The sequence below is a fragment of the Nansenia antarctica genome, assembly GCF_963989245.1.
Source record: "Nansenia antarctica genome assembly, chromosome: 2".
Lineage (NCBI taxonomy): Eukaryota > Metazoa > Chordata > Actinopteri > Argentiniformes > Microstomatidae > Nansenia > Nansenia antarctica.
In genome coordinates, this window is record NC_137675.1 from 63,881,073 (window position 1) to 63,904,167 (window position 23,095).

Here is a 23,095-nt window from a genome sequence, read left to right on the forward strand (position 1 = left end):
GTTGGGAGTTCAAATCCCGCCTGAAGCCACACCACTACTAGTGTTTAGCCCTTGAGTAAGGCACTTTGCCCTCAGTTACTCCAGGGGGAACGTCCCTGTAATTCGTAATTGTAAATCGCTTTGGATTAAAAGCGTCTGCTAAATGGCAAAAGTATTCTTATTAAAATTAAATTATTATTATTATTATTATTATTATTATTATTAATTATTATTATTGGTCAAGGTGGTGGTCATGGTGATGGTCTCGAGCTCAGACGGTCTCTGGAATTCAAACTCCAACGGTATTCTGAGACACGACACGGAGCCCCGGTCAGAGAATAACGGTATGGTGTATTGAACTTCAACTTGTAATTGTAATTAAATGAATACAAACACGGCAATACAATACAGATATCGTCGTATAAATCGGCTGGTTAGAGTTAGTTAGTTTCCTAACAGCTATCAAAGTATCGCCAGAACATCTTGACCACTCGAGTGATAAACTGTTAGCGACTGTTAGCTTAATCGCTAGCGGACTTGTTGTAGTCAGAATAGTCCGTTCTCTCCCCGGCCGGAGTGAAATACTTTCAAATGAAACTACATAAGGTTAACATTGGTTAATGTCCAACATTTCCAGAATACACGTCATTACAAGGCATTCTGATTTCATGTCTTATAGTGAACTTCTGTCCACTATTTTTGTGTTTCTCAACAGATTATATGAGAATATATAAAATATGAACCAACACTATTTTATGGGGACCATCCCCATAAACCCCAACAAATTCCCCGCGAAGATGTGGAGTCTGGTCATCAACCCCAAGAACCCGTCTATCCACTGGGACGCCTCTGGGGAAAGTGTGATCATAGACCAGCAGCTGTTTGAGGCTGAGCTGCTGTCCCCCCAGATGCAGCCGTTTGATGGACGTCTTCAACACGTGGACGTGTTCAAAACGTTTAACTTCACCAGCTTCGTCCGCCAGCTGAACCTGTACGGGTTCAAGAAGGTCGTGGTCGACCCAGACAAACAGGAGGATGGTGCCACTGGCAGGTCTCCCACCGGCGGGATCCTCCATCACTTCCACAACCCACACTTCAGACAGGACCGTCCTGAACTCCTGGTCAATCTGAAGAGGCTGACCAGCAGTAACAAGGCCAAGATGAAAGCTGGGTTAGAGGTGAACTGTCGGCCACCTAATCGCTTTCCCCGACTAAGGCCTAAAGTAGAGAAAAGAGGTAAAAAAAAAAATTTGTGGTTAATATTTTTTTGTACATTTTTTGACATGTACACAACAGGGCATAACAACCACAACTAGTATCCGTGGGGGAGGTTATGTCCCATGTAATAGTAGAAAACTAAACAATAACAGAAGAGGTACATTGTTAATCATACCAGTTCCCAAGTATGTAATAAACAATTACGGTATTCAAGTAAATCAATAGCTGTCTTACACTACAAAGAACATTCTTAGTGTGAACCAGAACCACCCAGTTTGTATGTTTAATGCAAAAATAAATAAATACTGTTGATCTCTCAATGTTTCTACAGGTTCTGTGTATATTGGAGAAGGACATCGAGCATCTCCTTACCGATATCACCAGAACGTATCACAGTCTGTGAAGGAGTATGTTGGGACCCCAATCCCACCTCGTGGCTGGGTCTTGGGTCATGGTGATGCCCCCACACCTACAATATTCTACACAGACAAGGGAATCCCAATATCGGTCTTCCACGGGTTTCCTGCAGACGCTTCCTGTCCGCAGTCAAGCCCAACCACTGTGCATATTCAGCAGGGTTCACAAGGCCTTGCAATCCCTGGGCCGAAGTTCAATGGTTTTATCCCCCAGCATGCACAATACCGACCTGGATTCTTTTCCCCAGGCAATTATGTGAACACTCATCAGTTATATGTACAGAAAGACTCTGCATTTGTGATTTATAAACATTCATCTAAGTTAAAAATGTGTTTGTTTCCCATCAGTGTACCAGTGCTGCCCCCCAGTAGCAGTGGACACAGACATGACAGGGAGTGCGCAACAGACATCTCCCTCATTCTCCCATTATAGCGATTACCAGGTAGGTGAACAGCCCATTTCTGCGAATCTATCTCCAGTGATGTGGAATTCATAAGTACATGGGTAGAAAGTTGTTCAAAGATGAAATTGCAGGCCTTTCATGCAAAGCTATAAGATTTATATTTTCAATCCCATATTTTAGCCAAACTGTCCTGTGGGCTTTCTGTCTCCTGGAAACCAAAACCAGGACTGGCAGAGCAGTGAAAATCAGGAAAGCAAGAAAAGTGATGTCATTGTCAACCTAGACACAGTCTTCCAGTTAGTTGGTGAACTGCAAGCTTCCCCCAAGATACGCATGGTAAAAGTGGGGACCCCAGATAAGCATTTCCTGGCCACCCCTAAATCTGGTCCTCAGCCCACCACCACCATCCACAGCTCCTCTCACCCAGTCTCTTCACAGCCAGACTCTTCTGCCAACTCCAGCTCCGTGCCTGTTTTCATGGATGCCAACCCAGTGACTCCTTGCGGGCCCATTATTATTGCAGTCCCAGGGAAAGTTCCTCAGGGAATAGCCATCACAATCGGTGGTCCTGCGGGTGAGCCAGTGAAAATGGAGGAGCAGGAACCTGGCTCTCTAGATGTTGAGACTAACCCTATCAATGCCTCTCAGAAGGTTAGTGCTGTGAAACCTGTCATGTCTAGTTAGCAAAGAATACACTGTAGTTCTTAATGGGAATGGTCAAGTTAAAAAGAATTCAGCTACAGTTCACAAAGAAAGCAAATATAATCTATATACTTGTCATGTACAGTATGATTACCAGTTGTCTTCATGAACTCTGTGGTTGAAATTAACAAGATTTCCGTCCTGAACTCCTGGTCAATCTGAAGAGGCTGACCAGCAGTAACAAGGCCAAGATGAAAGCTGGGTTAGAGGTGAACTGTCGGCCACCTAATCGCTTTCCCCGACTGCCGACCGCAAATGGTGGTAGGCCTAAAGTAGAGAAAAGAGGTACATTTTTTTTTTTGTGGTTAATATTTTTTTATTGAATTTCACAGAGACATGTACACAACAGGGCATAACAACCACAACTAGTATCCGTGGGGGAGGTTATGTCCCATGTAATAGTAGAAAACTAAACAATAACAGAAGAGGTACATTGTTAATCATACCAGTTCCCAAGTATGTAATAAACAATTATTCAAGTAAATCAATAGCTGTCTTACACTACAAAGAACATTCTTAGTGTGAACCAGAACCACCCAGTTTGTATGTTTAATGCAAAAATAAATAAATACTGTTGATCTCTCAATGTTTCTACAGGTTCTGTGTATATTGGAGAAGGACATCGAGCATCTCCTTACCGATATCACCAGAACGTATCACAGTCTGTGAAGGAGTATGTTGGGACCCCAATCCCACCTCGTGGCTGGGTCTTGGGTCATGGTGATGCCCCCACACCTACAATATTCTACACAGACAAGGGAATCCCAATATCGGTCTTCCACGGGTTTCCTGCAGACGCTTCCTGTCCGCAGTCAAGCCCAACCACTGTGCATATTCAGCAGGGTTCACAAGGCCTTGCAATCCCTGGGCCGAAGTTCAATGGTTTTATCCCCCAGCATGCACAATACCGACCTGGATTCTTTTCCCCAGGCAATTATGTGAACACTCATCAGTTATATGTACAGAAAGACTCTGCATTTGTGATTTATAAACATTCATCTAAGTTAAAAATGTGTTTGTTTCCCATCAGTGTACCAGTGCTGCCCCCCAGTAGCAGTGGACACAGACATGACAGGGAGTGCGCAACAGACATCTCCCTCATTCTCCCGTTATAGCGATTACCAGGTAGGTGAACAGCCCATTTCTGCGAATCTATCTCCAGTGATGTGGAATTCATAAGTACATGGGTAGAAAGTTGTTCAAAGATGAAATTGCAGGCCTTTCATGCAAAGCTATAAGATTTATATTTTCAATCCCATATTTTAGCCAAACTGTCCTGTGGGCTTTCTGTCTCCTGGAAACCAAAACCAGGACTGGCAGAGCAGTGAAAATCAGGAAAGCAAGAAAAGTGATGTCATTGTCAACCTAGACACAGTCTTCCAGTTAGTTGGTGAACTGCAAGCTTCCCCCAAGATACGCATGGTAAAAGTGGGGACCCCAGATAAGCATTTCCTGGCCACCCCTAAATCTGGTCCTCAGCCCACCACCACCATCCACAGCTCCTCTCACCCAGTCTCTTCACAGCCAGACTCTTCTGCCAACTCCAGCTCCGTGCCTGTTTTCATGGATGCCAACCCAGTGACTCCTTGCGGGCCCATTATTATTGCAGTCCCAGGGAAAGTTCCTCAGGGAATAGCCATCACAATCGGTGGTCCTGCGGGTGAGCCAGTGAAAATGGAGGAGCAGGAACCTGGCTCTCTAGATGTTGAGACTAACCCTATCAATGCCTCTCAGAAGGTTAGTGCTGTGAAACCTGTCATGTCTAGTTAGCAAAGAATACACTGTAGTTCTTAATGGGAATGGTCAAGTTAAAAATAATTCAGCTACAGTTCACAAAGAAAGCAAATATAATCTATATACTTGTCATGTACAGTATGATTACCAGTTGTCTTCATGAACTCTGTGGTTGAAATTAACAAGATTGGATTATGTAATTTTTTCATAAATTCAGCAGCACCAAGGTGAAGGACGCAGATGTCAGTTTGTCCCAGGAGACCAAAAGCAGCAGACAGCAACCTAAATCTCCAGGTAAGACAATCCATCCACAATACATTGTGAATTAAGCCAACCTATAACATTTGATTAAAGATATGGCAACAATTCTGAAATCCTAATCCTGTCATTTTATCTTTTAGATCTGAACTTGTTGGTCGAAGCGGCATGTAAGCAACAATCTTGACCATAATTAAACAGGATGGCTAAAGTTCTCCGTTTTGCTTCTCAGACTCAAGAGATTCTCTGAATAAGCCAGTTTGCTGTTGCTACTTTTTAAAGACATGTTTACAATGCCAATTGTATGTCATTTAAATAATATCTTAGATACTGTATCCATTTATTCTATTTATTTGATCACTTTTACATCAGATCCTTTTTGTTCTGAATCATTAATCTTGTAATTAATAATAATAATAATAATAACAACTTTATTTATATAGCACTTTACGTCAAAGTGCTTTACAAGTACAATAGGTTAAAAAACAACACATTTTAAACAATATAAAAACAGCTATTTCAATTTAAAAAACACACAATTTCGCACCACAAATATAATAGGTAAAAACAAACATTTTAAACAAAATTTAAAAACAACTATTTCAGTTAAAAAAATAAAATAATAATAATAATAATAAAGAGTACCAGGACATAATTTGTCTTTTTAACTGGACTGGCAGCTACTTTTTATCTCATTTTTATCACTCACTTGTTTTAATGTGATACCAAAACCGACTTTTTTTTCGAATCTGTTTTAACCTCAGTCAATTTTCAATAATTTTAACAACTTTTGTCATTTGAAACAATGTTTAAGCTATGATTAAACTTTGACATTATTCAGATGTGGTTTGTGGTAGTTCTTGCATCCTGTTTTTATTATTTATGATTACATTGCCCAAACTAGAGAGGCCCCATTGAAAAGACATATTGTCATTGATATAGTACAGGTACCATACAACGAAATTTGGGAGGGGGGGGCTCCCCTGGTGCTAGGAAAAAAAAACTAAAAACAAGAAGGGAAAAGAGCTGGTTTACATAAATAAAGGCTATGTACACTATCCACTATACTATACTATACAAATAAAACACTGTGCTGTACTCATGCTATACCTATTCTAACATTTCCTATCTCTGAACCTTATGTACCCGAGGGTTGTCATATTGCACATAGTGTTATTGCACATTCATTTAAAGTGTCGCAGTTTGCAGGTTTGAAATGTTCACAGTTGTGTTTCAGTATTGCACTTGATTACAATCTGTAATTGTATGGAAGGCCATCAACGAGGTGATGCTGATTCATCTCGTGACGGTGAGGTTGATTGAGCGCTTGCACTTGGCGAAATTCGCATGTTATGTGTTCCTGTGAACATGTGTGCCTGTTGCAGGGGAGGCTGGTTCATTAGGGGCAATTGGACAATGCCCCACCAAAGGGAGAAGAGAGAGATTTTTTTTCTATGACTTCTAGACAGTGTTGCTTCTGAATATCATAGTCCAATCAGCTAGTGTTCTGTGGAGTATATCATAGTCCAATCAGCTAGTGTTCTGTGGAGTATGTTCCAATCAGCTTCAAGTCCCGCCCCTTTCAGGGCAACTTTCAGTCTACTCGAAATTGCACTAGGCTGTTCTCGTAGACTTGCATGTAAAATCTATTTTGGTAACTTCAGGCCATTCGGTCATTTGTCTATGGGGTTTTGGGACATGCACAAAGAATCGTACGTGCTTACGTCATGTCATACGGCCGGCGTCACGTTCGTTCACCTGCTTCACCATGGCTAGTAATGTTCTGAACAACTCGGTTGAATCTTTAAAAGAAACACCGTTCAGCCGTCGTAGCAACCAGGAGAAATTAACAGTAAAGGAATTAGGACCACCCAGACCAAATTTAATTATAAAGCAAGTTTATAAGGCAGGGAAAATTGGAAAATCGTATAACCGAGGATTTACGAGGGGTTGGTATGAGAAGAAAACATGGCTAGCGGGATGTGAAGTAACAAATGCGTTGTTCTGCTTTCCACTACCGGACTTTGTAAACAAATTGAACAAATGGATTAGAAGGAGGCATCTTTTGTTCCCAACTTGATATTGCAACTGGACCTATTACCGAAGTCAAACTTGTGTAAGCAAGTGAATCATCTGTCCTTCAGTCATGATAGGAAAACCAAATCGATGCTGGGAGAAGGAATGGCAGACTGTATTCTGATTGTATCTTCTATGCTCTTTGTATGTTTCTATGCTCTTTGTATGTTTCTATGCTCTTTGTATGTGTCTTGGTGTAGGAGAAACGTAGGACCACGTTGGAAACAAGTGTTTCGGTACACGTTGACGTGTAGAAACTGTAGAGAGAAAATTGTAGAAATTGTAGAGAAAACTGGGGGGGTAGAGGTGATGAAGAGGTCTGTACAGGGGGGTAGAGGTGATGAAGAGGTCTGTACAGGGGGGGTAGAGGTGATGAAGAGGTCTGTACAGGGGGGTAGAGGTGATGAAGAGGTCTGTACAGGGGGGGTAGAGGGGATGAAGAGGTCTGTACAGAGGGGTAGAGGGGATGAAGAGGTCTGTACAGGGGGGTAGAGGGGATGAAGAGGTCTGTACAGGGGGGTAGAGGGTATGAAGAGGTCTGTACAGGGGGGTAGAGGGGATGAAGAGGTCTGTACAGGGGGGTAGAGGGGATGGAGAGGTCTGTAGAGGAGGGTAGAGGGGATGGAGAGGTCTGTAGAGGAGGGTAGAGGGGATGGAGAGGTCTGTACAGGGGGGGTAGAGGGGATGAAGAGGTCTGTAGAGGTGGGTAGAGGGGATGGAGAGGTCTGTACAGGGGGGGTAGAGGGGATGAAGAGGTCTGTACAGGGGGGTAGAGGGGATGAAGAGGTCTGTAGAGGAGGGTAGAGGGGATGAAGAGGTCTGTAGAGGAGGGTAGAGGGGATGAAGAGGTCTGTACAGGGGGTAGAGGGGATGGAGAGGTCTGTACAGGGGGTAGAGGGGATGGAGAGGTCTGTACAGGGGGGTAGAGGGGATGGAGAGGTCTGTACAGGGGGTAGAGGGGATGGAGAGGTCTGTACAGGGGGTAGAGGGGATGAAGAGGTCTGTACAGGGGGGTAGAGGGGATGGAGAGGTCTGTAGAGGTGGGTAGAGGGGATGGAGAGGTCTGTAGAGGTGGGTAGAGGGGATGAAGAGGTCTGTAGAGGTGGGTAGAGGGGATGAAGAGGTCTGTACAAGGGGGTAGAGGGGATGAAGAGGTCTGTACAGGGGGGTAGAGGGGATGGCGAGGTCTGTACAGGGGGGTAGAGCTATTCTCATGCTAAAATTGACTGTAAATCCAGATTTTAAAGTTGATATTCTTCCCCCATAACCTGTGCCCCACCCAAACATTTTAGCACCAGCCGCCACTGGCCTGTTGGCGGTAGGGTTCAGTCTATTTAGAAGAATCCTTAGAAACAGGGTTCGAGTTATAAGCTGAGCTTTGTGGGGGTCTCCAAAATAACAGTGCGAAATGTTCTCATTTACGCGCGCGAATCATGCCCACACAGCGATGGGACTTACAAGTTTTAATTAGCCATAGGCTACTCATTTCACCACATCAACAGCCAGGGGCGCCGCTAGGGGGGGGGGGGGGGGGGGGGGGTAAGTTAGGACGATTCTAAGCGCCCAGCACTGACAGGGGCCCAAGAGAATCTTTTTTAAAATATATTATATTTATAATAATATTATTATTATTATCATAAGGAAGTTAATGTAGCCGACTTCAAATTATAATTCTATGTATTAAAAAAAGTTACAAAAGAAACAAACTGGAGTTTTGTTTCTCTATGTTTGACTAAATTAAGCCTTATTATTTACCCCTCTATTTAGTCATTGCATGGTTCAGTCCACCCGCACGAGCTGCTAGACTCGAGGAACGTTACCGCGAATATTCTGACAAGGAGAGAGAAGATGATGTCACAGGCGAAGCCAAAGTCAGGTAAGGGTCTCAAAAGAGAAAAGTAACAAAGTCAGGGTCTCAAAAGAGAAAAGTAAAAGTAAAGAACGAGGAGAGTGACAAAAAAAATAAGAAATGTATTCATTCAGACCTTCTTTTGGGGCCCATAACTTGTAGGCTACCTAGCCAACATTGTGTGGTTTAGCTCTAGCTAATCACTGTGTGGATGATCTAGTTAGCTCGCTATAGCTAATTAACATTAACTTCAAGTAAAGTTAACTTACAGTGCACTGTCAGTATAATTTCAGTTAAATATATGAGATGAGGGCAATTTTGGTCCAAATATAGATTATTAGAGCTCAGTGAATTTGTATCCAGCAGCTATGCACTCTTGCTATAGCTAGCTAGCTAACTAGTATAATGTTACATGCTAATGACGTCATGCACAGATGCAGCTCCAGGATCAGGACTCCTTCCCTCAACCCACCTCCCAGTTGAAGGAGAAGGAGGTGAGCAGTAGGAGGTTTGGGGTTAACAAACAGATTTTGAATATTTTAATGTATGCTGCATTACCATGCAAGCATTGAATACAACTTTAGCTAATATTCATATTTAGTTAATAGTTCTTCCAGTAATTGCAATAACATTGACCACTGGCATCTTAATAATATTGTTAGCTAGCTAGATAACATTTAAGTTAGCTAATCTGGTGTAATGTATGTATTACTATGTTCAGAGGCGCCCCGTCCATAGAGGCAACCAATGCAATTGCTTGGGGCCACCAAACAAAAAGGGCCTCCAAATTTTTTTCCCAAATTTTTTTTTTTCACATTTTTTTTTCCACATTTTTTTTTTCCAGATGGGAGTGTTACATTAGTTTTCTTAAGATAGGATAATAAATAAATCTGTTCAATGGGCATTTGCCAAAGTAGCCTACTGTTAATCAGTATTTATCCTGTATAGAATAGAATAGAATAGACTTTATTGTCGTTGTACAGTTGCCTATACAATGAAATTGTAGTGGCTCTTCCGAAGGTGCAAAAAAACAGAAAACATATTCACATATTCACAAACATATACACATATAAGATAAACATTTATGAACATGTCTTATGTCTACTGTTCAGTGTCTACTGTATGGTGTATATGAAGATGTTATGACGTTTTATCATGAAAATAATGAACAGCAAGCTAGATCCAAAACTAGGGCCGGTGGAGGAGGGCAATTGTCACATTGGACATTTATTGAATAGAACAGTCAAACTTGGCGACGTACAAAAATAATCCATAAGCGATCAAAACCAGAAAAATAACAAACAATGCGTATAGAATATGCGTATAATGCGGTCAACAAAAATACATCGCTCCCCTCTCTCTCCACTACCACCATGCAAGGTGCGCAGGTGCTTAAATTACCTTGCAATATCACCCCCCATAACCATATGACTTCTCAATACGGTGATCTAGGCAATAAACAAACAATCAAAGTAAACTCACAATAAACCCATTAGCCTGTTATACTAAATACCCCCTAAATCATATTCATACCTCCTACAACACCTCAGGCCTTTGGGTCGGGTGGTTCATGGAGGCAGACTGAAAGGACACACATTCATTGCCTATTTCATAAATGTTCTCCATATAACGACGTCGATCATTGATCGGCAACGACACTATATAATTGTTTGCCTGACTGGCAATCGGATTTGGGCAGTCTGGGGATTTACACGGCAAATCAAATGAAGAACTACAAATCCCTGATGACAGGGAGATGACGTATGACTGCTCTGATGAATCAACCCCTATTTCATTATTTTCTCTATATAGCGACGTCGATCATTGATCGGCAACGACACTATAATATAGTTTGCCTAACTGGCCATCGGATTTGGGCTCCTAATATCTAAAAAGCACTACGGTTTTCTTATTTTATCGGATTAAAGTAGCGAAGACCAGAAATTCCCATTGACCGCCAGTCAAACTTCTCCCCTTCTATCACCCAAAAAGGGGCGTGATCATTCTGATGACAGGGAGATGACGCGCAATTGCTCTGATGAATTGTAGTTTATTGATAGCTGGCTAGTCTCGCGGTGCCAGCCGTTTCCACTTCCGCTTTGCTCTCGCTCCAAACGTCTGGAGACCTTTATCCATAGAACGGATTCTATGTGCCGCCCGGAGCGAGCGGCAAATCTAGGACACTGATAGGCCGGACCGATGGGAAGCACCGCCCCCCCCGTCCTTCTCATTGGTTCAGCGGGGCATTTTTTTTTTTAAAGTTAACTATTCATTTGTTACGTATTTATTTGACATCTGGGTACAAAATATAAATAGTTAATACATCATGTAGCCTATATTAAAGCCTTTAAAAATGATTCATGATAAGATCCATCATTTACATGCATTTACATGCATCATTTACATGCTCCATGTTGCATGTAATTTGTATGCTACTTGTGGTCCAGTATGTCGCAATGTGTACTAGGTGTGCTACTGTACCTGTGGTCATGTACTGTTTTTACTGTTTTTATGTAATGTGCTTTGCATGTTTTTATGTGCTTTTATTATGTCAAATGTAATTGTTGTATTGTGGCTGTCTTGGCCAGGGCTCCTTTGTAAAAGAGACTGTTTTTTTTACTTACACACACGAGCGCGCGCATATGCGCGAACTTCGTAAAACCGTATTATATTTTAGTGTCAGGGAAATAAATACATTTTAAAATGTCCACATCGTCACCCGCCTAAGACCCTTACCAGGGGCCTCCATAATGTTGTTTGCTTAGGGCCCCCAAAAGTCTAGGGGCTCCACTGACTATGTTAATACTATTATAGGACATATTATGAATGATGTAGAGCAAGAAGTAACAAAGGACAATGACAGCAGCACAGCAAGTTGGCTTCATCACTAGGTTTCAAGGATCTTATTAAAGATTTGCTACTAAGAAGGCCCAGCGTTTAGCTTTGATTTGGTCTCTTTACTCCTATCTTGAATCGTTGTGCATTACTCTAGATTGTAGTGCCGGAGGAAAAAGGAAAGACGTAGGCAACGTAATGATAACTGTTTAATCAAAATAACAACTTGTACTCTCAGTACAGGACCAGAAAATAGATCACCAAAACTGTTGTGTCTAAACAGGAAGTTGCAACGTTAATAATCCTCCCCTCTGCCCCTAGTGCCAGAACTGGTTCCCTCCCACTACACAACCAACAGTAAGAGGAGAACATGAACCCATAATGTAGTCACTACACCAGCCCCCCCAGTGTTCACCTCAATATTGGAAATCCTCACGGCGAGGAGGGCGTATGGCCCGGCCCCTACGATCGTAGGTAAAGTCAGGAGGTGCGGGAGGAGGTGTGACATCGCCCATCACGTCCTCCTGCAGGGAAGGACGGGGGGCAGTGACGACCGGGGGCTCGCGAGCTGCGGGGGGTTGTCGGGGTCGGAGGGGGGAATGGCCAGGGCGCGGCAGGGGAGGTAGGACTGGAGGCCGGCCTCTGCGCGGTGGCAGGGCCAAGTCCAGGGGCAGTTCAAGGTCCAAGTGGGCCGGTTTGAGGCGATCAACGGACACACACTCAGGCCTACCCCCCATGTCAACCATGAAGTTCTTGGCTCCGGCCTCGATGACACGGAAAGGCCCGTCATAAGGAGGACGTAGTGGAGTCCTGTGGCCATCATGACGAATGAAAACGAACCTCGCTGAGTGCAGCTCCGGGGGCACCCTCGAAGTAGGGACACCATGCTGCGTAGTCGGGACCGGGACGAAGGTCCTGGCGCTGTCCAGCAGGGAGGCGCGCTGAGCGGCGGCGGACCAGGGCTCCGTTGACTTGGGAATGAAGTCACCGGGGACCCGCAGCGGCTGTCCAAACACCAGCTCAGCGGACGACGACTGGAGGTCCTCCTTAGGCGCTGTCCTGAGCCCCAGCATGACCCACGGCAGCTTGTCAAGCCAGTCGCTGTCCGTGAGGCTGGCTCGAAGGGCGGCCTTCATGGATCGATGGAAACGCTCACAGAGCCCGTTCGCCTGCGGGTGATAGGCGGTTGTGCGGTGGAGCTTGACCCCCAGATTCTCCGCCACCGCTGCCCACAGCTCTGAAGTAAACTGTGAGCCACGGTCAGAGGAGAGATCAGCAGGGGTGCCGTAGCGGGAGACCCACACCGCGATGAACGCCCGGGCCAGGTCGGGGGCTGTCGTTGAGGAGAGCGGAACTGCCTCCGGCCAGCGAGTCGTCCTGTCCACCATGGTAAAGAGATAGGTGTATCCGTGCGAGGGGGGCAGCGGCCCTACCAGGTCCACGTTTACATGATCGAACCTCCGCTCAGGCACAGAGAACTGCTCCAGGGGGGCCTTGACGTGTCGATGCACCTTGGCGCGCTGGCAGGCGATGCACGTGTCTACCCAGGCCCTCACATCCCTCTTGAGCCCATGCCAGACGAATTTCTCTGACACCAGCCGTGAGGACGGTTTCCTACCAGGGTGAGACAAGCCGTGTATCGCCTCGAAGGCGGGGCGCCTCCAGTTGGCGGGGACCACCGGTCGTGGCTGACCCATGGAGACGTCGCACAGGAGCGTGGCCCCTGCGTCACCGAAAACCACCTCTTCTAGGCGCAGTCCTGTGTCCGACAACTTGAGAGCCTGGACGGCGGGGTCGGCGGCCTGGTCTGCAGCCATGCGCGCGTAGTCCAAACCCAGTTGGACCGCACCAACCACCGCCCTGGAGAGACAATCCGCGACCTGGTTGGACTTCCCAGCAACGTGCTGGATGTCTGTGGTGAACTCGGATATGTAGGCGAGCTGGCGCTGTTGGCGGTCGGACCACGGCTCCGCCACCTTGGACATGGCGTGCGTGAGTGGCTTGTGGTCCACGTAGGCCGTAAACTCGCGGCCCTCCAGTAAAAAACGGAAGTGTCTGACAGCAAGCCACAGCCCGAGGAGCTCCCTGTCGAATGTGCTGTACCTTTGCTCTCTGGGAGACAGCTGGCGGCTGAAGAATGCAAGAGGCTGCCAGGCGTCCCCAACCCACTGTTCGTACACCGCTCCCACAGCAAAGTCAGAGGCGTCCGTGGTGAGAGCAGTGGGTGCCGAGGGCGAGGGGTGGGCCAACATGGCAGCGCGGGCCAGGGCCGCCTTGGTGTCCTGAAAGGCTTTGACACGCTCCGCCGTCCAGTCCACCGGCTGCTTCAGAGTCTTGCCCTTCTGGGCATCGTACAGAGGCCGCAGGATGTGAGCGATGTGGTGGAGGAAGCGATAGTAGAAGGTTACCATCCCGATGAACCCCTTGAGCTCGCTGATTGTGCTGGGGCGCGGGAAAGCAGCGACAGCTTCCACCTTCGAGGGGAGGGGGGTCACCCCCTCTGCGGAGACCCGGTGCCCGAGAAAGTCGATGGTGTTCCGTCCGAACTCACACTTCGCCGGATTGACAATCAGCCCATGTTGGCTGAGCCGTGTGAAAAGGGCCCGGAGGTGGGACAGGTGCTCCTCCTCCGTGGTGCTTGCGACGAGGATGTCATCCAAGTAGACGAAGAGGAATGGTAGGTCCCGGAGCACCGAGTGCATGAGGCGTTGGAAGGTCTGCGCCGCGTTCTTCAGGCCGAACGGCATCCGCAGAAACTCGAAGAGTCCAAATGGCGTGATTACGGCCGTCTTAGGGACGTCCTCGGGGTGCACCGGCACCTGATGGTACCCCCGTACCAGGTCCACTTTGGAGAAGAAGCGTTTGCCTGCCAGGTTCGCTGAAAAGTCCTGGACATGTGGGACCGGGTAGCGGTCAGGCTTGGACGCGTCGTTGAGGCGGCGGTAGTCCCCACATGGGCGCCACCCGCCGTCTGACTTAGGAACGATGTGCAGGGGAGACGCCCAGGGGCTGCTCGAGCGCCGAACGATGCCCACCTGCTCCATATGCGCAAACTCCGCCCTGGCGATGGCCAGCTTCTCCGGGTTGAGGCGCCTGGCCCTGGCGTGGAGGGGAGCCCCCCTCGGTCTCGATGTGGTGCTCCACTCCGTGTTTCACCGTGGGCGCGGAGAAGGTGGGCTTGGTAAGGTCGGGGAATTCGGCGAGCAGCCGAAGGTACTGGTCACTTTCGGCGAGCGTATTGGACCACCCGCTGTAGACCGCCTCCCCCTGCGTACAGGCGAAGGAAGCGAAAGTCTGTGAGTTGACCAGGCGCCTGTTCCCCACGTCCACCAACAGGTTGTGGGCGCACAGAAAATCCGCACCAAGGAGGGGAAATGTGACAGCCGCTATGACAAAATCCCACGAAAAGCATTGCCCTCCGAAGCACACGTCCACCGCCCTAGTGCCATAAGAGCAGATAGGTGTGCCGTCCGCGCCTGCCAACTGCGGACCACGCTCCTCCTTCGCCACATCCGATCTCTCTGCCGGAATGATGCTCCACTGGGCACCTGTGTCACAAAGGAAACTGCGACCAGAGGCGGTGTCTTGTATGAAGAGCAGCCTGTTGGTGACGCCAGCGCTCAGGGCCACTACTGAGTGCCGGCCCCGCCGTTTCCCGTCGGTCCGAAGGTGCAGGGTGAGCGGCACCGTTTGGCCTTGGCGCCAAAAGTGGCGTGGTAGAAACAATGGCCCGCAGCGTTACCCTGCTGGCCAGAAGGTCTGGCGTCATCCTTCGCTCTCCTGCGACGGTCGGGTGGCGGGGCGGCCGCGGGAGCGAGCAGGTCGGGGGACCGTTGAGGCATGGCCAAGACGAACCGGTCCGCCTCCCTGGCCAGGGCGCGGGGCTCCATGATGGCGGTGTTGGCCAGCGCCATCCTAACTTGAGCTGGCAATGTGCGCATGAACAGCTCTGTGAAGAGGATCATGGGGTCTTCTGTACCGAGCAGGTTTAGCATCCTCTCCATGCGCGCAGAAGGCCTCTCGTCACCCAAGTCCGACATGGCAAATAGGCGACGCACCCTCTCCGCAGTGGACAGTTCAAATGTCTCTAGAAGCAGGGCCTTGAGGCGCTCATATTTGTTCGTCGTCGGGGGAGCAGACAAAAAACCTACCACTCGAGCTGCGGTGGAGCTGCCCAACATTGCCACAGCATGGTTGTACCGGTCGTCGTCGTCATCGATGTCACTTTTGTTGAAATGTGCCTCTACAATAGCAAACCATGCAGCAGGCGTTGAGTCCCAGAACTCTGGTAGCTTGAGAGTGGGAGTGTGCGCACCACGCGTTACCCTGACAGGGGATGGTGATGGCTGCCGCTGGTTTGAACGTCTTCCTCGCCCGGACATTTTGCAGGATTGTAATGTTCGTTCGCTGGTTTTTGTACACAATTACGTTAACAAAAATCCACGTCGGGGTCACCAGTGTAGTGCCGGAGGAAAAAGGAAAGACGTAGGCAACGTAATGATAACTGTTTAATCAAAATAACAACTTGTACTCTCAGTACAGGACCAGAAAATAGATCACCAAAACTGTTGTGTCTAAACAGGAAGTTGCAACGTTAATAATCCTCCCCTCTGCTCCTAGTGCCAGAACTGGTTCCCTCCCACTACACAACCAACAGTAAGAGGAGAACATGAACCCATAATGTAGTCACTACACCATATAGTTTTTAGCTCTCCAGGTATACTATTCCACAGTACTGCCGCAGTGGGTAAAAATTACCTTTTTCCCATTTCACTATTCAATTTCGCTGGCACCATGTCTGTGTTGCTCCGTCTTGTATAAGACACTTTTGTCTTTGTGTGAAACAAGCAATGCTGAGTCAGTAAATATCTCTGCTGTAATTCTTCATTGATCTAATCCTGACAGTATTATGGCCAACTGATCTTTAAAAGATCTCAATGTATTTAGACACAATACCACACCCATTAAAATCATATTTAGACTTTTTGTGTGATTTATACTTTTATAATTGGGTTCAAATCTTCATTTAATTATACTTTTGTCCTTCTGTTGTTCAAGTCTTAATTTAATAAGTTAAAGACTGTTGAGATTTCTTTGCTGAATTGTTGATTCCTGTATTAAGTAATTTTAAATTACATTTACAAAAGATGTCCATCATTGGATTTCGTTCATCAACTTCAACTGGGTTGTCTAGCAAGGACGTGTCGTCCATATAAGCATAGTAAGCAGTGCTTACCCAACGAAAAGAAAAAAAAGGACAGTGGAAATATTAAAATAAAAGTGCATGTAACCGTTTGTTTGTTTTCATTAAAAGAGTCGTATTTTAGGTCCCAGGGCAGCAGGAGTCATTCATTTTGGCGCCACCTGCAGGAGTAAGCACTCGCTATTCTGCTTGCTTGCATTGCGTTGCATTATAAGCACTTCTCTCTCTGCTGAAATGTCGTAATGTAATGTCTGCGTCTCTCTGTGAAAATGTCTTCTTTTTTTTTTCAATGCCTCAGCCCGCTGTTTAATGTGGCCAGGGTAAGCATGCTTACCAGCCAATCAGTAGTTCGTTCATTCCGATAAGAGCTACTGATTGGCTCTTATCACTTTCAAGTTCACTTAACATTTCACCTTACTTTCTCTCGCCCGGCAGAATAGCTTATGCCAGCTAGCTCAAACGATCTAAATAATAATAATCAATAAGGATAACTTGCTTGATTTTGTTAATATGGACATTACTGTCAGCGACCTAAAGGGATTTCGTAGACTGGACTGGACTGGAAAAACACAACTACTGGCTAAAGGCCGCCCGATGCCACCACTCACCGATCTTCACACCCAGAAAGGGAGAGTCGCTAGGGGTTACAGCAAGCCTGGTATCGTATGAGCGGTTTATATGATTCGCGAGGCTGGTGGCGATCTGTGCTTGTTTATATGGTTTGAGTACTGCTGTACTGCTGGTTATGGCTCCTTATTTAAGACTTTCTCTGCTTTTACCTTTGAATGTAGGCCTGTGCCGTTGTGTTTGGAGAGAGAGCTGCTTAACACTTAATCAGCCGTGAGGTGTTAAACAGCACCAGTGAGTACAAAAAAAAATCTACCTTTGCACTCGATCAAATTTCAGGACCCTCCTTTCATGACTTTTCCTAGATATGTGCGTTCTACCACCCAGCATCTTTACATTTTCAAAATCGAGTTAGTATAAAGCGATTTTGCAGTATTTCTGTGTGTGTCTGTGTATTTGCCTTGGGATTCGGCTGCCATCTTTTTCTCCAAGGCTGCAATTCTCTTTTATATCAGCAGAGGTAGCAAGGGGGCACACACTGTGCTCAACCTTCAGGCTTCAGTGCTGAATTAGATACAGTGGATAAGACTGATATTTGTAACATAATGTGTTTATATATAGGCTATATATAGCAATAGTGATACATAAGATATGTATATGTACAGACAGTTATGAAAATGATAAACTGTACAGTATGTCTCCCAATCCCTTCAGATTTGTTGGAGCTGAGGGGTTTTTTTCACAGCGGGTTTACCCAAGTTCCATGCAATAGTGATAAGATATTATGATATGTGTAGCCTATGTACAGTTATGAATGATACACTGCACAGTATGTACCTATCAAGCTGCTCATCAACGAATATTATATAACAAACAGATATTTATAATATTGTATATAATGTATTTTTTGTATATCACTGTAGACCACGTTGTAGTAGTAGCCAATTGCAGAGTGTATTCATTATTTTGTTTGTTTGAATCCTCACTGTGTTCATGTTGTGCAGTGAACAAACAATTGTTGGGAGAATAAACTGTCTCTTGCCGTGAAATGTGTACATCAAATAAAATGATGTCGGCGATGATTATGCCTGTAATCATATAACGAACTGATATTTCTGAGTGGGGCAGTCCCAGATATAGTGAAGACAGACAGGAAAGTAAGGAGAAGAAGGGAGAGAGTATTGACAATTGATAATAAGATATTGATAATGTAGGAATAAGTGTGTTCATATGCAAACATATTCAATGGCATGTAATTAGTAGGCAATTGTTTATCACAGATGAATCCTGACAATTGATGGTTGATGCATGGGGGAGGGTCATCTTATTCTCAATGATCTCTTTCTGATCGTTTCCGATCACCACACAAAGGATGCCTCCAACAAGCCCTTCAAACCATCCCCCACCAGAATCAACGATATAACAAACGGATATTTCTGAGTGGGGCAGTCCCAGATATAGTGAAGACAGACAGGAAAGTAAGGAGAAGAAGGGAGAGAGTATATTGACAATTGATAATAAGATATTGATAATGTATTTCGCTGTCGACCAAAATCGTTTGAAATTACGTGCTTGTGCATTGAATGACACTATGTACAGCGCTGTCAATTTTCAAATAATGCAATAGGCTATATATATGAATGTTCAGTTGTGATATGAAGTAGCCAACAATTCTCATGTCGACCATGATAATAATAGGCTACAACAAGGTTGTACAAAGATATACGCAGATTCATATTTGGATAGTTGATTTTGGCACCATTAGCCAATTGCAGAGAGTATACATTATTTAGTTTGTTTACTGCACATTATAAATGAAATGATGTGTATTAATTATTTCGTTTGTTTGAATCCTCACTGTGTTCATGTTATAATGTTTAGTGAACGAACAATTGTTGGGTGTTTGCCACAAATCGGAATTCTCTTGCCGTGAAATGTGTACTCAATAAGACATGCGCTCTGCGCTGCAGGCTACATTTGATTATGTAATCATCAACGATTGATTAGTAGGCCATTGTTTATCAAAGATGAATCCTGACAATTGAATGCCATTTGAGATCGAGACTCGGTAGCCTAATAGTGATAATGAGTTCAATCTGTAAACAGTTATCATCTCAATAGGACGGCCAATGTAATGCGTTGTTTTTTTGATTTTGCATTCCTTGTTTCGTGGTAAACTAATCTCTTTCTGATCGTCCCGTTCACAAAAACCTAAGGTGCATAAGTCACGTAATATGGTGAAATAAATGTTCGTTCAGACAATACAACATATATTGAAAAATATGATGATGAATACATGTGGGATGGAGGTACGCAAGGCGACATGTCCGCGCCGAGAGGATATTCTGCCCGGTGTCCGAGAGACAAACAGTGGACCTGTGTGTGAGTGTAAACCTCTGTCTGTGTGTTCTGTAGACCTGCGTGTGAGTGTAAACCTCTGTCTCTGTGTTCTGTAGACCTGTGTGTGAGTGTAAACCTCTGTCTCTGTGTTCTGTAGACCTGTGTGTGAGTGTAAACCTCTGTCTGTGTGTTCTGTAGACCTGTGTGTGAGTGTAAACCTCTGTCTGTGTGTTCTGTAGAGCTGTGTGTGAGTGTAAACCTCTGTCTGTGTGTTCTGTAGACCTGTGTGTGAGTGTAAACCTCTGTCTGTGTTCTGTAGACCTGTGTGTGAGTGTAAACCTCTGTCTCTGTGTTCTGTAGACCTGTGTGTGAGTGTAAACCTCTGTCTCTGTGTTCTGTAGACCTGTGTGTGAGTGTAAACCTCTGTCTCTTTCCTCCCCAGGCTCTGGCCGACCTGGTCCAATCTCACCTGAAGTCCAACGAGCCGTGCTCCCGCCAGCTCACCCTGCGCTGCCCCTTGTGCGTCAACCCCACCTGCGGACAGACCAAGGCCTTTTTCGCCAATCAGATCCTCTGACCCCGCCGTCCCTCCTCAACATGAATCAGAAGTTTGAACCCACATAACAACACATAGAAGCAAGACAACACTTGAAAAAGTCATCAGTACTCAAAGTTGCAGTGAATAACTTACTTTGTCGTCGTCGTCCCCACCTACATTCCAACCCTGTGGAGTCCCCTGGGAAACCCTGTTTGACCCTACCGAAGAGAAAGACTGATGTGATTCGCCGCCGACAACGAGAGAGTTCCTCCTTTTAGTGGCGGCCGCTATCTTTCCCTCCTTGTGCTTCCCTTCTCGGTGGTGGCAGGCGGTTGGTTCGCCGTTTACAAAGCCCCAGCCTCTCTCTGGTATCTCCTCAAGTTTCATTGGAGGAGAACAGTCCCAACGGCTGAGAGGCTGACGCTGTTCAAACTCAGCAGCACCCGCTGAACTTTGACCTCTCAACTCTCACCCTCCCTCTAGGGGGTGTCATCATGGCCACTTCTGCAGGTGGTGCTCCACTTGGAATAGATTACCTATACTGCTGAATATAAGTTAAACGTTAGCTCCCCATCGCTCCCCTCTCTTCCTCCCTCAGTTCACCATACTTCATACTTAAGCTCTGAAAGTCACGCTATGCTAAGCTATCTCTCGCCTCATCCAGAACCATTTACCTCAGAGGCAGTGCTAGACTGATATAGCTGGATGCAGCTTCTGCAGCATTACATTTACATTTACATTTTTGGCATTTAGCAGATGCCTTATTCCAAAGCGACTTACAATCAATACATTTGAATACTAAGCATGTGAATCAGCAGTCCACTATTCGTTGCAGGAAGAGTACTCTAGCTCGGGCCCGGGGCCACTGATAGAAGGAAAAACCTTCTCCCTATTATCGCCTTCTACTAAAACTTTTTTTTTTTTTTTTTCATATTACTGGAGAAACTGAGAAACAGTACAAGGGGGGCAATAGAAGTTCTTAGGGACACAGTAGAGGGGAAAGCGGGTGTCTTTAGGAGACGTAGTGGTGAGGGTCAGAAGATGTCTCAGGAGGAGCAGTTAAGATGTAACCTGAAGAGATAGGTCTTCAGTCTACGACGGAAGATGGGTAGTGACTCTGCCGTTCTGACAGCCGTGGGGAGCTCATTCCACCAGCGGGGAGCCAGTGTTGTGAAGAGACGTGATCGGGCAGCCCGACTGCTGTGTAGAGGAGGTGGGGCCAGTCGGCCAGCCGAGGTGGAGGAACGGAGTGAGCGGGCAGGGGTTTGGGGGGTTACCATTTCCTTCAGGTAGGCAGGGGCTGTCCCTTTAGCTGCCTGGTATGCATTAACAACAACCCTCCTATATCTCCTTCCACCAGCTCTATCTCCCACCTTATCTGAGCTGATGTATGCACTATAACCTTTAACCCGCTCCGACTGATGTTTAGCATTAGTGTTCGCTAATGCTAATATGCTAATATATAAAACAAAACATGATGTGCCTTCGCACTGGCTCTCGATAACACTCTACTACGGACTTACTTACTAACTTGTGCTTTATACACCTATATCATTAACCAAAATGTGCTATAACCTGGTTTCTCATTTATTTAAACCATCTGAAAATCATGTCGGAAGAATCTTGAGTACCGTAAAAGGCTGAATGTGTGTGTGTGTGTGTGTGTGTGTGTGTGTGTGTGTGTGTGTGTGTGTGTGTGTGCGTGTGCGTGTGTGCATCTGTATGTGTCTGTGTGCATCTGTATGTGTATGCGAAGTGTTGTCAGAGTTTCTATTTACATAGTGCGAGATGCCACTTCACTTCAACTGCCCGTTTGCTTTTTGAAGTTCTTTATTTATTTCTGTGTGTCAGAACTTTGCCGGCTCAGCTGTTCAAAATGTATGTTTTAATATTTTTACTGCAGCACAGCATGATTAAGTCTACTTAAGTCTTTCCTTCACAATAAACAATGGGCAACAAACAAAAAAAACAACAACAACATTTGCATCATTTCATCCGGGGACAGCCAGTCTTCCTAGCTATGTTGGAATCTTCATTGTTTTTGTCCTATTTCCCTCCCCCTCCATCCTCCTACCTTTCCCCCTTCATCCCCCCAATCACCTCCACTGCTGTTGATTAAGCTGAAAGAGATTGGATGTCCAGGACCAAATAACCCCACAGTGTTCAGGGCCTGTGCTCCTCCTCTCTCCTTTCCACGACGTGGCCAGGATAGGGGGTTGGGCTGGAGGGAGGGAGGGAGGGAGGAGGTTGAGGAAGTGTGTATGATGCACATGATATGATCTACATGTACAACTCAGGTCATGACATTCAATTATACCCCCTCACTGGAACTCTCTGCAAAGTATAATCTTTGTTGGGACTTGTCACATATCAGATACTTAACAGGGATTATTATTTGTCAGCACAATTGAGACCCCTTGTATATTGGTGTAATCCTTCATACGAAGCCAGGTGGAAGACTATAGAGTTGTCACTAATAGATGCACCCGTGCAGGCGTTGCTTGGCTGTGCCGGCAGGGAAAAAGAACTATTGCAGACAACGAGCCAATGGGTGAACTTATCACTTAAGGTCTGGGTAGAAGTGGTTAAACGTTTCCAACTCCAAAAAGAGATCAAACTGCTTAGATGGCCGGCATATGATCCTGATTTTATGCCGGCATCACAAGATGGTAGATATAGGCGATGGGCCTGTTTAGGTATCACCTCCTTATGCAAGATAGTTAAGCAACGGGAGCTTGCCTGTTTTGATGATTTATGTCAAACATATGGGTTGGATAGGAGTCATAGGACAGACTTTTTCAGGTATTTACAGCTCCGTGATTACTTTTGTAAAGAGGTAAAAGGTTCTAATCCACGAGATCCACCCATGGTTGTTAATATTTTTATTGAGGCTTATAACTCAGGAAACACTAAAGGCCTCATAAGTAGGTTGTATCAGGGCATTATGTCATTGAATAAGGTCACGACAGACTATGT

At 45.7% G+C, this 23,095-nt stretch overlaps 1 pseudogene across 1 annotated transcript; it reads left to right on the top strand.

Annotated features, from left to right (window-relative positions):
• The first annotated feature begins 734 nt into the window (after positions 1 to 734).
• On the top strand, positions 735 to 20,158 carry LOC308150429 (annotated as a pseudogene). Its single transcript has 9 exons — positions 735 to 1,215; positions 1,529 to 1,869; positions 1,962 to 2,056; positions 2,198 to 2,696; positions 2,852 to 3,004; positions 3,317 to 3,657; positions 3,750 to 3,844; positions 3,986 to 4,456; positions 20,024 to 20,158. The product of its transcript is annotated as an uncharacterized misc_RNA (transcript).
• The last annotated feature ends 2,937 nt before the right edge of the window (positions 20,159 to 23,095 follow it).